General features: G+C 42.4%; 1 long non-coding RNA gene across 1 annotated transcript; it reads left to right on the top strand.

The window, feature by feature from the left end:
• The first annotated feature begins 5,029 nt into the window (after nucleotides 1-5,029).
• Nucleotides 5,030-7,469, top strand: LOC119128423. Its single transcript, XR_005099005.1, has 2 exons — nucleotides 5,030-5,125; nucleotides 7,289-7,469. It is a non-coding gene; the product is annotated as an uncharacterized LOC119128423 (long non-coding RNA).
• Nucleotides 7,470-11,023: the final 3,554 nt, after the last annotated feature.

The raw sequence follows: 11,023 nt of genomic DNA, 5'->3' as shown, positions 1-11,023 counted from the left end.
CTAAATCACAAGCAGTCTCAAAGGGCTTCACATATACAAAACAAATTGACAATTATTCTCAAAGCATCCCCTGATCTTCAGCTCCCAAGAGGGCAAGGAAAAACTCAAAAAAACCCTACTAGGGGAAAAATGAGAAACCTTGAGAAGGGACCACAGATAGGAGGATCCCCCTTCCATGTATCAAGTCAAGTCGCTGCAATGCCCTGAGATGCAGCCCAAAAGCCTTACTCCTTTTAAAGCGCCATACAAGCATAAGCGCCATGCTAGTGTAAGCGCCATGCTGACGGAAGCGCCATGCTGGCGGAGGCACCATGCTGGCGGAAGCGCAGCTAGCATTGGCCACCAGTTGATATTCCAGTCACGGTCTTAACGTAAGCAAGACTCCTGGGGCTGACAGCTAAGCAAGGTTTCTGGAATTGACAGGTAAACTTCTCAAGATGATGGAGAGAAAGGTATGAATTGGTTTTGGAAGTTAACAATTGGTCAGAAATAATAGATAATTTCAAGAAAGTAGTAAATGGGAATTTTACGGTTTGCAGATAGGTGACATACACAGCCTTGCCTTTTTTGAAAATCTAATTTTCTGTCTGCCATTTATTTATAGGCGAAATAAATTAGTTTCTTAAACTTACATTGAAGTGTTTGGGTATCAAAGTTTTGGGTATATTCAAGGTTTAATTACTAATATTGGCAACAATAAACATTTATGGGGCGTGAATTATACGCAGGTGGCATGGTGATGCACTGGTTAGCACATCCACTCCACAGTTTGATTCTGGCTTATGTGACATGTCCATGTTCTACTCATGCCTGTGTAGCTTTCCTCCAAGTGCTTCGTTTTTTTATTCCTACAAAAATATGCATGGTAGGTCGATTGGCCACTCCAAATTGTCCCGGTGTGAATGTTTTTTTGTCTGTGTGCCCTGCGATTGGCTGACAACCGATTCAGGATATCCCCTCCAACCCGAAGTCAGCTTGTATAGACTCTAGTATCCCCGCGACTCTCGTGAGGATAAGCGTTTCAGAAAATGGAAGGATGGATGTATGGACATGCAAAGAAGCTTGCAATTCGAGTCCCTAATCCCTCCAAATAGCAAGGATTCACAATATAGTATTTTGGAAAAAGGTTTTTCTTATTAAACGACTTTACCTTTGTTTGAATTTATTGTTGTCGTATGCTGAAATTCGTTACATATTGGTCCTTTTCTATTGCACAAGGTCCTACACAAATAACGATAATTGTTGTCAGACTTACATTTGATGGGCACATCGGCTACCTAATTGATCTTATCTGTGGAAGATGTGTGGGTCGAAAGCTTTCTCCTACCTCTAAATGTGGAAGCACCATCTATTAGCTGACCTGCTTCGCTCAAGTAGAAGACAATCAATACCCTCCGGTAATGATGTCATTTAATTGCCATGGAACTGACAAGACTGGAGGTTTCCTGTTATGACCCCATTTAATGGGGTTTGTCAAATTGCAGGTGTGAACATGATTTTCCTAAAATATGTCAATCTTCTGAAAAATCATGTGGGCTATTCATTGTGATATATGGTTTTTAATTACCAAGACAGGAAACAAAATGGAACAGTCAATAGTCATATTGTCAACTTTATGGAAACATGCAGAGTAAAGATAAGAAATAATTGCCTCAAAACAAGTTAAATGCAATGATTGTCATGTTTCTATTTTTATAGTGAGCTTTGTTAATGTTAAAAGGGTGTTCAAGCAATGCAAATTGAGGCCACACCAGGTTTCTCTAAGGTTCATCTAATTCTAAGCGCCCTATTTTGGTAGACTGGCAACCATTTGATCGACATAAAAACGGGCGAAACATCATTTTCGTGCCAGTGCAAGTCCAGTTCAGTGTTTGTGGATTTGGTATATGAGATATGCCTCACTGGAATATGCAAATTGGGTTACAAAAAATAGACTAGATTTTAGACTCACTAAAATCAGGTGTAATTGGATGCAAAGGTGGTCTAATGTGATTTTGGTGTACGGTATTCACTCGAGGCACAGGCAGACAGATTGTGCTACAGCTGCCAGCTTCCTCCAACATGCCAATAACATGCATGTTGGGTTGACTGGGGACTCTAGTAGATTACCCCTAAGTCTGGATGTATGAATGGTTCTTTTGTCTATACGTGCCCGTGAAATGACTCGTGACCAGTCTATTTACTCTGCATATACAAATCTGCAACTCTTAAAATTGTGGGCCAGGTGAAAAGAAATGGAAGATTTCCACAAATTGAAACATTTCATATAGTTAAATTGAAACAGTTCCTAAAGTTTCATGTCTGTGGCGTGCTTTGTACATGTCTTTCTTTCTTTCTTTCTTTCTTTCTTAATTTCTTTCTTTCTTTCTTTCTTTCTTGATATTTTTTTCTGTCAGGGACAGTGCATATGAATTAAAAAAAAATCTATAAAAACGCCATCTATAAAAGTGCTATTTTTCATCTGCAGCCCTTAGAGGCCTAGACAGATGGAGTCACCCTAAAAGAAAAAAAGAAATATACATAATAACAATACATTTATTGAAACTACGTTTCGACTAAAAATGCATGTTTACATAAAACAATGTTTACATATAAAATACTAAAAGGTTTCTAAAAAGCTATAATATACAGTATAGACACGACAGAAAAATAACTATACAAATGCCCCAAACAAACTAACAAACAAACAAACAAACAAACAAATATGAGAGCATTCAGATGAAAAGATGCCAGCAAACCAGTGAGAGTAGGTTTTGTTATTGTTAACATTTCTGAGTAGTCAGTTCTTCAGTTGAAATCTAAATAAGGTATATGTATATTTAAATGTCAGATGGTGATGAGGTGAGATTCCACTCAGTGGCATCCCTAACAGAAAATGCAGCTTTACGAATTTTTAAGGAATACTGTAAGCTCATATTTCATGCTCTTTGCACAGTTCTCTTGAAAGCAGATCATTTTGGGGTTGTGCCAGGTGGTCCTCTCTCATGATCAAGAAAGAATTTTTTTAAAATGAGACAACACAAAACAAAGACACACAGCAACATAAATGCAAGAATCTGAGCAGAAGATTGATTTGTACATCTCTTTCACCCCAAAAAAGTCTTTATCACCATACACAATGCGGATGTGGCCGGAACGTAAACAGTCTGACCTGTGCTAAAGATTGGGTTGCAGTGGTTGCTGATGTGTTAGGCTTATCTTAGCATGGTGAGAATTTGGGGCCAACGCAGCGAGGTACTTTGCAAATTCTGCGTCCTATAGGCGTGCCCTCAGGACACAGAAGCCAGTTTGGCTGCCACCGAAACCACAGTATGCTCGGCTGCCCCCCCCCCCCCCACACACACACACAAACAAAACCAAGCAAACCCGTCGACCAGGTAGCTCCTGCAAGTCCTAAAATCAAGCTTAACTCCAATTAAGCTTGTCTGTATTATCATGTATGCATTTACTACAAAATATACCGTAATTTTCGGACTATAAGTCGCACCGGAGTATAAGTCGCACCAGCCATAAAATGCCCAAAAAAGTGAAAAACCCCATATATATGTATATAAATCGCTCCTGAGTATAAGTCGCCCCCCCACCCAAACTATGAAAAAAAACCGCGACTTATAGTCCGAAAATTACGGTAGTCATCTCAATGCAGAGGATAAATACATTTTTTTAACAGTTTCTGTGCCTGGATTTTATTATAGCAATGTAGCTGCCTGTGTGTGTGTGTTTGGGGGGGTGATGTGTGTACGTGTGTGAGCGTGGGTGGATTGGTGTGTACGTGTTAGAAAATCATGAGGAGGTGAGGTCTTTGCCGCAGGTTGATCTCTGGCAAGAAGCGCAGGGTGTCAGTGTTCCTATCTATCTGCCTTAATCCAACTGCACCCTCTTCCTTCTCTTGTACAGACATACACACACACGCTTACACAAACATGCACACACACACACACACACACACGTGCATAGTACCTAGTTCATGCCCCCATGTCTTTCCCCCCTCCTCCACATCCCCTTTCCTCTCCAGGATCCAGGTAAAGAAAGACAAGCAGCCTGAAGTGGATGTCAGTGGGAATTAGGTACTAGCAGAGAATTTGATTTCTTTGTCTCCAAGACCTACTTCTGCTCCATACCGACATTAGTAAAACAGGTCCAAGACAGAAGTATACTGCCAGACGGACATGATATAGGGCAGTGAAAAGTATTTGTCACCTTCCTGTTTTCTGAAATATTTTATCGACATGTTTACACTTAAACCAAGATTATTTAATTCACAGACAATCCAACTATTTTTTAAATGCATTTTAAAAATTAAGTTATATAATCGAAATTGATCTGACCTCATGTGAAAAAGTGTTACAAGTGCCACCCTTGACAGAAACAACTGAAAACAAGCATTTGCATTAATTGCTGATGAGATTTTGCTAGATTCTGACCCACCCTTATGTAGAGATTTTCAACTTAATATAATTCATTAATATAACTCATTGATGGTGGCTCGGTGGCGCACGTCCGCCTCACCGTTAGGCGGGTGCTGGTTTGATTCCACCTCCGATCCTTCCTGTGTGGAGTTTGCATGTTCTCTCCGTGTCCGCGTGGGTTTCCTCCCACATCCCAATAACATGCTTGGTAGGCCAATTGAGCACTCCAAATTGCCCCTAGGTGTGAATTCGAGTGCGAATGGTTGCTAGTCTCTGTGTGCCCTGCGATTGACTGGCAACCAGTTCAGGGTGTCCCCCGCCTACCGCCTGATGACTACTTGGATAGTCTCCGGCACGCCTGCAACCCCGTGGGGACAAGCGGTACAGAAAATGGATGGATGATGTCAGGCTAGGAACAAGGAGAGGACTCGGATGCAGAGTGACAAAAAACACAGGAATTTATTTCGACAGGCGAGATCCGGCAGAAATCAAAATCACATCGAAGAGGGAAATCCAGGCAAAAAAAAAACCAAACAAACTAAACAGTTCTCTGGGTAAATCGAGAATGAGGGTTCTTCAAAAAAAAAAAAAAAAAAAAAAACTAGACAAGATATTCAAAAGTATCTCTCAGCTTACGTGATCACTAGTTCTCCTGACACGACAAGACGCACTAGCACAAGACAAGGGGAAGACGCTGACTAAATACACACAGAAGGGTAAGGGTGCACACAATTAGGAGCAAGGGCACACAATTAGGATCAGGGAAGACAATCAGACTGATGCACAGGAAGGGCCTACGAACTGAAATAAGAGTTACTTGTCAAAATAAAACAGGAAGTGACAATACAACAAAAAAGACTAGCTAACAACCCACAAACCCTAACGGTATGACACTTTCTTTCATCTAAGATGGATGTGATTGCAATTCAGGGCCTGTTTTTCGGGCGCCGAAAGGGAATGAAGGTATGGTGGAGCCGGGAAAGAGCTCAATGGCGCAATCGAATGGGCAATGGGGCGGTAGAGAGGTAGCCTTCACCTTACTGAACACACCTGAGAGTTGGTGATAAACTGGCACTCCGGTCAGGCCTGGGGTTTCTGGGTCTATGGCGGAGGAAGCATAAACATGGTCAGGTTCACTTTTAGAGGCCATCAGGAGGTTAGATATGAGACATGAACTGTTGCAATGTAATCCCCACCCCCTTATCTCTCCGGTCTATGGTTGGGTTGTGCGGTTTTAACCATGGGTATCCGAGGATAAGTGGGTTCATGGGAGTGTTTACTATATACAATTTTAATTTCTCATGATGGTTGCCAAAAGACAGGGTGATGGGCTAAGTTATGTGAGTGATATCAAAAAGCGCTTTTCCATTGAGGGCCTTAGCTTTCACGGTAGTGTTTAACAGTTCAGACTTGACCCCCAATCTTTGAGCAAATGACCAGTCAATCAAACTCTCGTCGGCCCCAGAGTCTATTAGCATCCCAATGTCAGTGTCTTTTCCTAAGTGAGTAATAGTGCCAATGGGTTGGTCCCGAACCTTCTGACTGGTGGGAGAAAAATTACTCCCCATCCTCACTCGGCAGGAGGATATGTCCTTGCGCCCCGCAATAAAAACATCTACCCTCCTGGTGTCGGCGCTGCCTTTCCTCCTCTGTTAACCGGGCTCTGCCCAACTGCATGGGTTCAATCCCGGGGGGTGGTTGAGTCTCATTCGGCATGTGGAGGTGCGCCCCGAGGAGCGATGGTACAGCCACAGGTGTTTGGGGGGAGCGCAGGTGCGTATCTGGATGCGCGCTGCCTCTTCCATTCCTGTAGGCGATTATCGGTGCGAATGGCTAGAGCAATGAGAGAGTCGAGGTCGGTGGGGAGGTCGAGGGGGATGAGTTTATCTTGGATGGGCCCCGAAAGGCCCCTGAGAAAGAAGTCATACAAGGCCATGGGGTTCCACCCGCTTTCCGCGGCCAGAGTGCCGAAGCGGATCGCATAGTCCCCAACAGACTCACTTCCCTGGGTCAGCCGGCATAGTTCCCGAACCTTCTCCCGGTCTGAGGAGATCGGATCGAACACCATACGCAGGGCCTCGAAGGCGTGGAGGGAATGACATGTGGTGGAATCCCTAGCCCATTCGGCGGTCGCCCACACCCGGGCCCTTCCCGTTAGGTAGGAGATCATAAAGGCCACCCGGGAGCGATTCGTGGGGAATTCGCCTGGAGAACGCTCAAAATGCATTTTGCACTCAGTAATGAATGATCTACAGCGCCCGGTTTCCCCGGAGTAGCGTTCAGGAGGAACCAGTCTGGAGCTTACGACAATGGGAGCGATGGCAGAACGGGCCGCAGGGGGTGCGGCCGGCGGACTGGGTGCCGCCGCTGCGGCTGCTGATCCCGCCGTCAAAAGCGAGAGAACTTCCTGCATCTGTTTGCTCAGCAGGCCCAGCTGAGTAGCCATCACCCCTCTGAATTCTTCCTGACTCTTCACGAGTCCTTGGACTCCAAGACCCAGAGCCTCCACTTGCTCCTGGTGGTGGGCGAGCCGCGATGCCTGGGAGCGTAACGCAGCGGTCAGCTGCTCCGACTCTGCCGAGTCCATGCCTGGCCAGTGCGTACTGTCAGGCTAGGAACAAAGGAGAGGACTCGGATGCAGAGTGACAAAAAACGGCAAAAATCAAAATCAGAAGAGGGAAATTCAGGCAAAAAAAAACAACAACACTAAACAGTTCTCTGGGTAAATCGAGAATAAAAAGGGTTCTTCAAAAAAACTAGACAAAAAAACAAGGTATTCAAAATTATTTTTCAGCTTACGTGATCGCTAGTCCTCCTGACACGACAAGACGCACTGGCACAAGACAAGGGGAAGACGCTGACTAAATACACACAGAAAGGTAAGGGCACAGGTGCACACAATTAGAATCAAGGGCACAGGGGCACACAATTAGGATCAGGGAAGACAATCAGACTGACGCACAGAGGAAGGGCCCACAAACTGAAACGAGAGGAGAGTTACTTATCAAAATAAAACAGGAAGTGACAATACAACAAAAAAGACAAGACAATAACAACCCACAAACCCTAACGGTATGACAGATAACTCATTAATATAAAGGTTTATGAGCATAAAGTGCCCTGCGGAAAATAATGGTCGAAAGATTACCTACAGTATCTTCTAGTATACAGCTGAGTACATTGTTCCATGAATCACAGCAGGTTGTCCAGGATCTGGAGTAGCAAGTCCTTGACTGAGGCCAATGACGTCTGTATTTCTTTGGACCTCATTGTGGGTTCATTTGTGATCAGTCATTATTGCAATGTTGGTAATTTTGATTGGCTGACAACTCCGAGGAATGTTTGCGTAAGTACCAAAAGCCTTGGAAATACCATTGTACTTTTTCCCAGATTGTAGCCTAGTTCTTACTTTTTACTGAAAGGTACTACTAAAGAATTATTGATTGAATAAATCTGAGCATAATCAGGCCTTGGTGTGGCCAGTTATATTGAACTCGGCTTTTCGATAACGATGGTTTACCACAGTTGACCTGTTATTTAAAATCTGCATTTTGTATTTGCTTGGGTTGTCTTTGTGAGATATCAAAATCGACCAAATTAATGATTTGAAACATTTAACTGTAGTAAAGAAGCAAAATAACTTGGGAATGGGGCAAATACTTTTTCACAGCACTATAGGTACCATGCGTAGGAAAATGGTAGATAAGAAATAAAAAAAGCTGGCAGTTCAGTAAGCAAGAAATTGAGCAAGATAATAGCGGAGGCCTTCCAGTCCATCCACTTAATCCACCCACTTGCTGCTGTCCAAATGGGCAGATTGATGGCTGTTAGCTCCTTTAATAGCTCCTATAATGGACCACAGTCAAGGTAGGCGGCATGAGTGGGACACAGGCTGTCCAAAGTAACTCAGTGGTCTTTTTCAGCGCATTTTCTGCTTCTTCTGGCTTATGCTGATGCCAGTGGTACGTGTGTGTGTGTGTGTGTCCACACTTACACAGCAGTCGACGCTTTTGACGCAGACGAATGATGTATTATTAGTATTAAAATGTATTAATTTATATTACCTAACTAATTCATACCACGTTCAAAACTAGATTGAGACATTGTGGCAAGATTCAGATTTTTCTGTGCAGCCTGCAAGATATCTGCTTCATACATGACTGCTTTGTTTGTAAGTTGGTTTAGCAGAGGTGTCAAACTCATTTTTTTCACGGGCCGCATTGTAGTCATAGCTTCTTTCGGAGGGCCATTATGACTGTCAACCCAAATAAATGTATGAGCACCTCATATTATATGCAGTAAAAGCTATAAAACAAACTGACAAATAACTCGTTTTCAAATCAGATGAGTAAAAACTGGTCAAATATTTTAAAAGAAAAAAGATATTAAAAGTGAAGACAATTTGCAATTCTAGTAATGACACGAATTTGATGCACTATTTGTCTTCGCGGGCCACATAAAATGATGTGGCGGGCCGTATCTGGCCCCCGGGCCTTGAGTTTGGTTTAAAGCATTGTTTTGCAGTACTTTTCTGTGGCTGCTTCTGCATGAAGTAATCTTGGTCCTTTGAGCTTAACTCCATGGTGCTGTAAAAACATGGATTCATGAACATAAAGTAATACATGTTGTCTCGTGACTGACTAAAATCTTATAGTTTGTACATTTAACCAAATGCATGCAAACACTGTCAGTGTCTGTGTGCTCGCCCCTCCCTTCCTGTGTCTACTCTCAATCTATGTACTAATCACAGTCACCTGCTTCTCGTTACCTGTCGCGTATATAAATCCTGTCTGTGTGTCACACCCCTGTCGGATTGTTCTCGTCTCTCGTCGGCGGTCCTGTCTTTATCTTGTCTTTTGTTCAGTTAGTCTTGTTTCTGGATACACAATTTAAAATTTGCATACTTTGGCTCTCCAATTTTTATACATTTGTATATTGAAATTTGTTTCCAATTTAATACTGTTTCCACATTATACATACATCTATTAGCATACAACTTATGATTTATGATTTTTGGATATTCTAATCAACAGTCAATTTGTAGTGTACATATATTATTTAAAATGTCAGATAACTATAGTACACTAAAAAGTGTTAGCTTGTGGAGAGTGTGGTGTCACTAACAGTATACTGTGTACTGTAGTGAGGGACATATGGCTTTGATAGAGACCTGAAACCAGCTGAGAAAAAAATACACTCATCTTAAGCGCACAGATAAAAGGTTGACTTTTTTTTATTGTTATGGTAGTTATCATATGACATATAGACGAATGCAAGCTATGGCCTGTATATGGCCAATATACTATAGGAGTACGATTTTTACTTGTAAAACATCATTGGAAAACTGGCAATAAAATGTATGACCTAATATTTTTTGGGGTTTATTTCTCATATATCCATGTTTTGATTCTGCATGGTGTCATATTTAGTCATACACTGTTAGGCAAATAAACATAGATTGTACTTACAATTTACATATTAATGAATACAGTACTATATACAGAATAATACAACCTCTGCAAGGCTGTCTCTACTGCCCAGTAAATTTGACATGCCAAGGCGCACAATCTGCACCCAAAAGCAACAATGCAGTGGTTACATGTTGGCTTTAGCACCAGTTTATAGTCACTCGTAGTAGGGAGCTTTCCTTGTCTCTACTCTCTAGTTTGTTGTCTGTCAGTGGTTTTGTAGAAGCGGGGAGTGGGGGGGTTTCTTGAGGAGAGATTGCATTTGCCGCATACTGCAAACCCCCACACAAAAATGAGTTGTTCAGTGTTAGTGTGCCCCAAGCCCAGAGGCTTTATTTTGCACAACACTATCTTGTTTACCTGCTTTCCCAGATGTAGCTTGCCAGATCGTGGAAAGCACATGCAGCCTAAAGGAGGTCTGAGGCTCCAGCAGCGGACTGCTGCCATGCTGGGTCGACTTATTATCTCCAGATGACATCAGTCTGAGCAGCAGATGCCTTTTTGGCCATAGGGACGGCAAGAAAGAGCAAGCAATATATGCGTGTGTGCGCACATCCGTGCATGTACGTGTTTGTTTGTGTGTGTGTTTCTCTGTCTACATGCTGTTTATAAAAAAAAAAATAGACTATTTATTACCTCATCCTTATTAAGGCACCCCATGCTTTGTAGTTAAAAGACTGCATAGGCTTACTGGGCCCTATATTTGTGTCGAGTCCAGAAAGATTTTTTTCCTATCCCTCTTTATGACAGACGGGAGACTCTTTTTCTGACCATGTGTGTGCATGAGTGAAAAATGTTGATGTCAACTTTCAGCCTGCCCAGTGAAAATTGACAGTTTTGTTCTTTCCTTTTTTGGCCACACACAGGTGTGTGTTATGCCTTTGAAAAAGAAAATCACTTTCTCCATAGAAGTCTCAGGCCCAAACAGCCCTGTCTCATTATAGTCATGAAGTGGAAAAGCAGCATCGTTCCAGTGATATTTTTCCACCGAGGCAGAGGGAAGATGTGGCACAGCAGAACACAATTTGAATGCAAAATTCTTTTGTCTTGCCCAGTGCTCTTTGTCTATTTCATACACAATGTGAATTCCCACCGAAATATTTAATATAATATATAAATATATAAGTATAAAAGTAATATAAAATA

Source organism: Syngnathus acus, chromosome 1 (assembly GCF_901709675.1).
Source record: "Syngnathus acus chromosome 1, fSynAcu1.2, whole genome shotgun sequence".
NCBI classification, from domain to species: Eukaryota; Metazoa; Chordata; class Actinopteri; order Syngnathiformes; family Syngnathidae; genus Syngnathus; species Syngnathus acus.
Note: the sequence above shows the minus strand (reverse complement) of the source record. Positions and strands in the feature narration are given on the sequence as shown.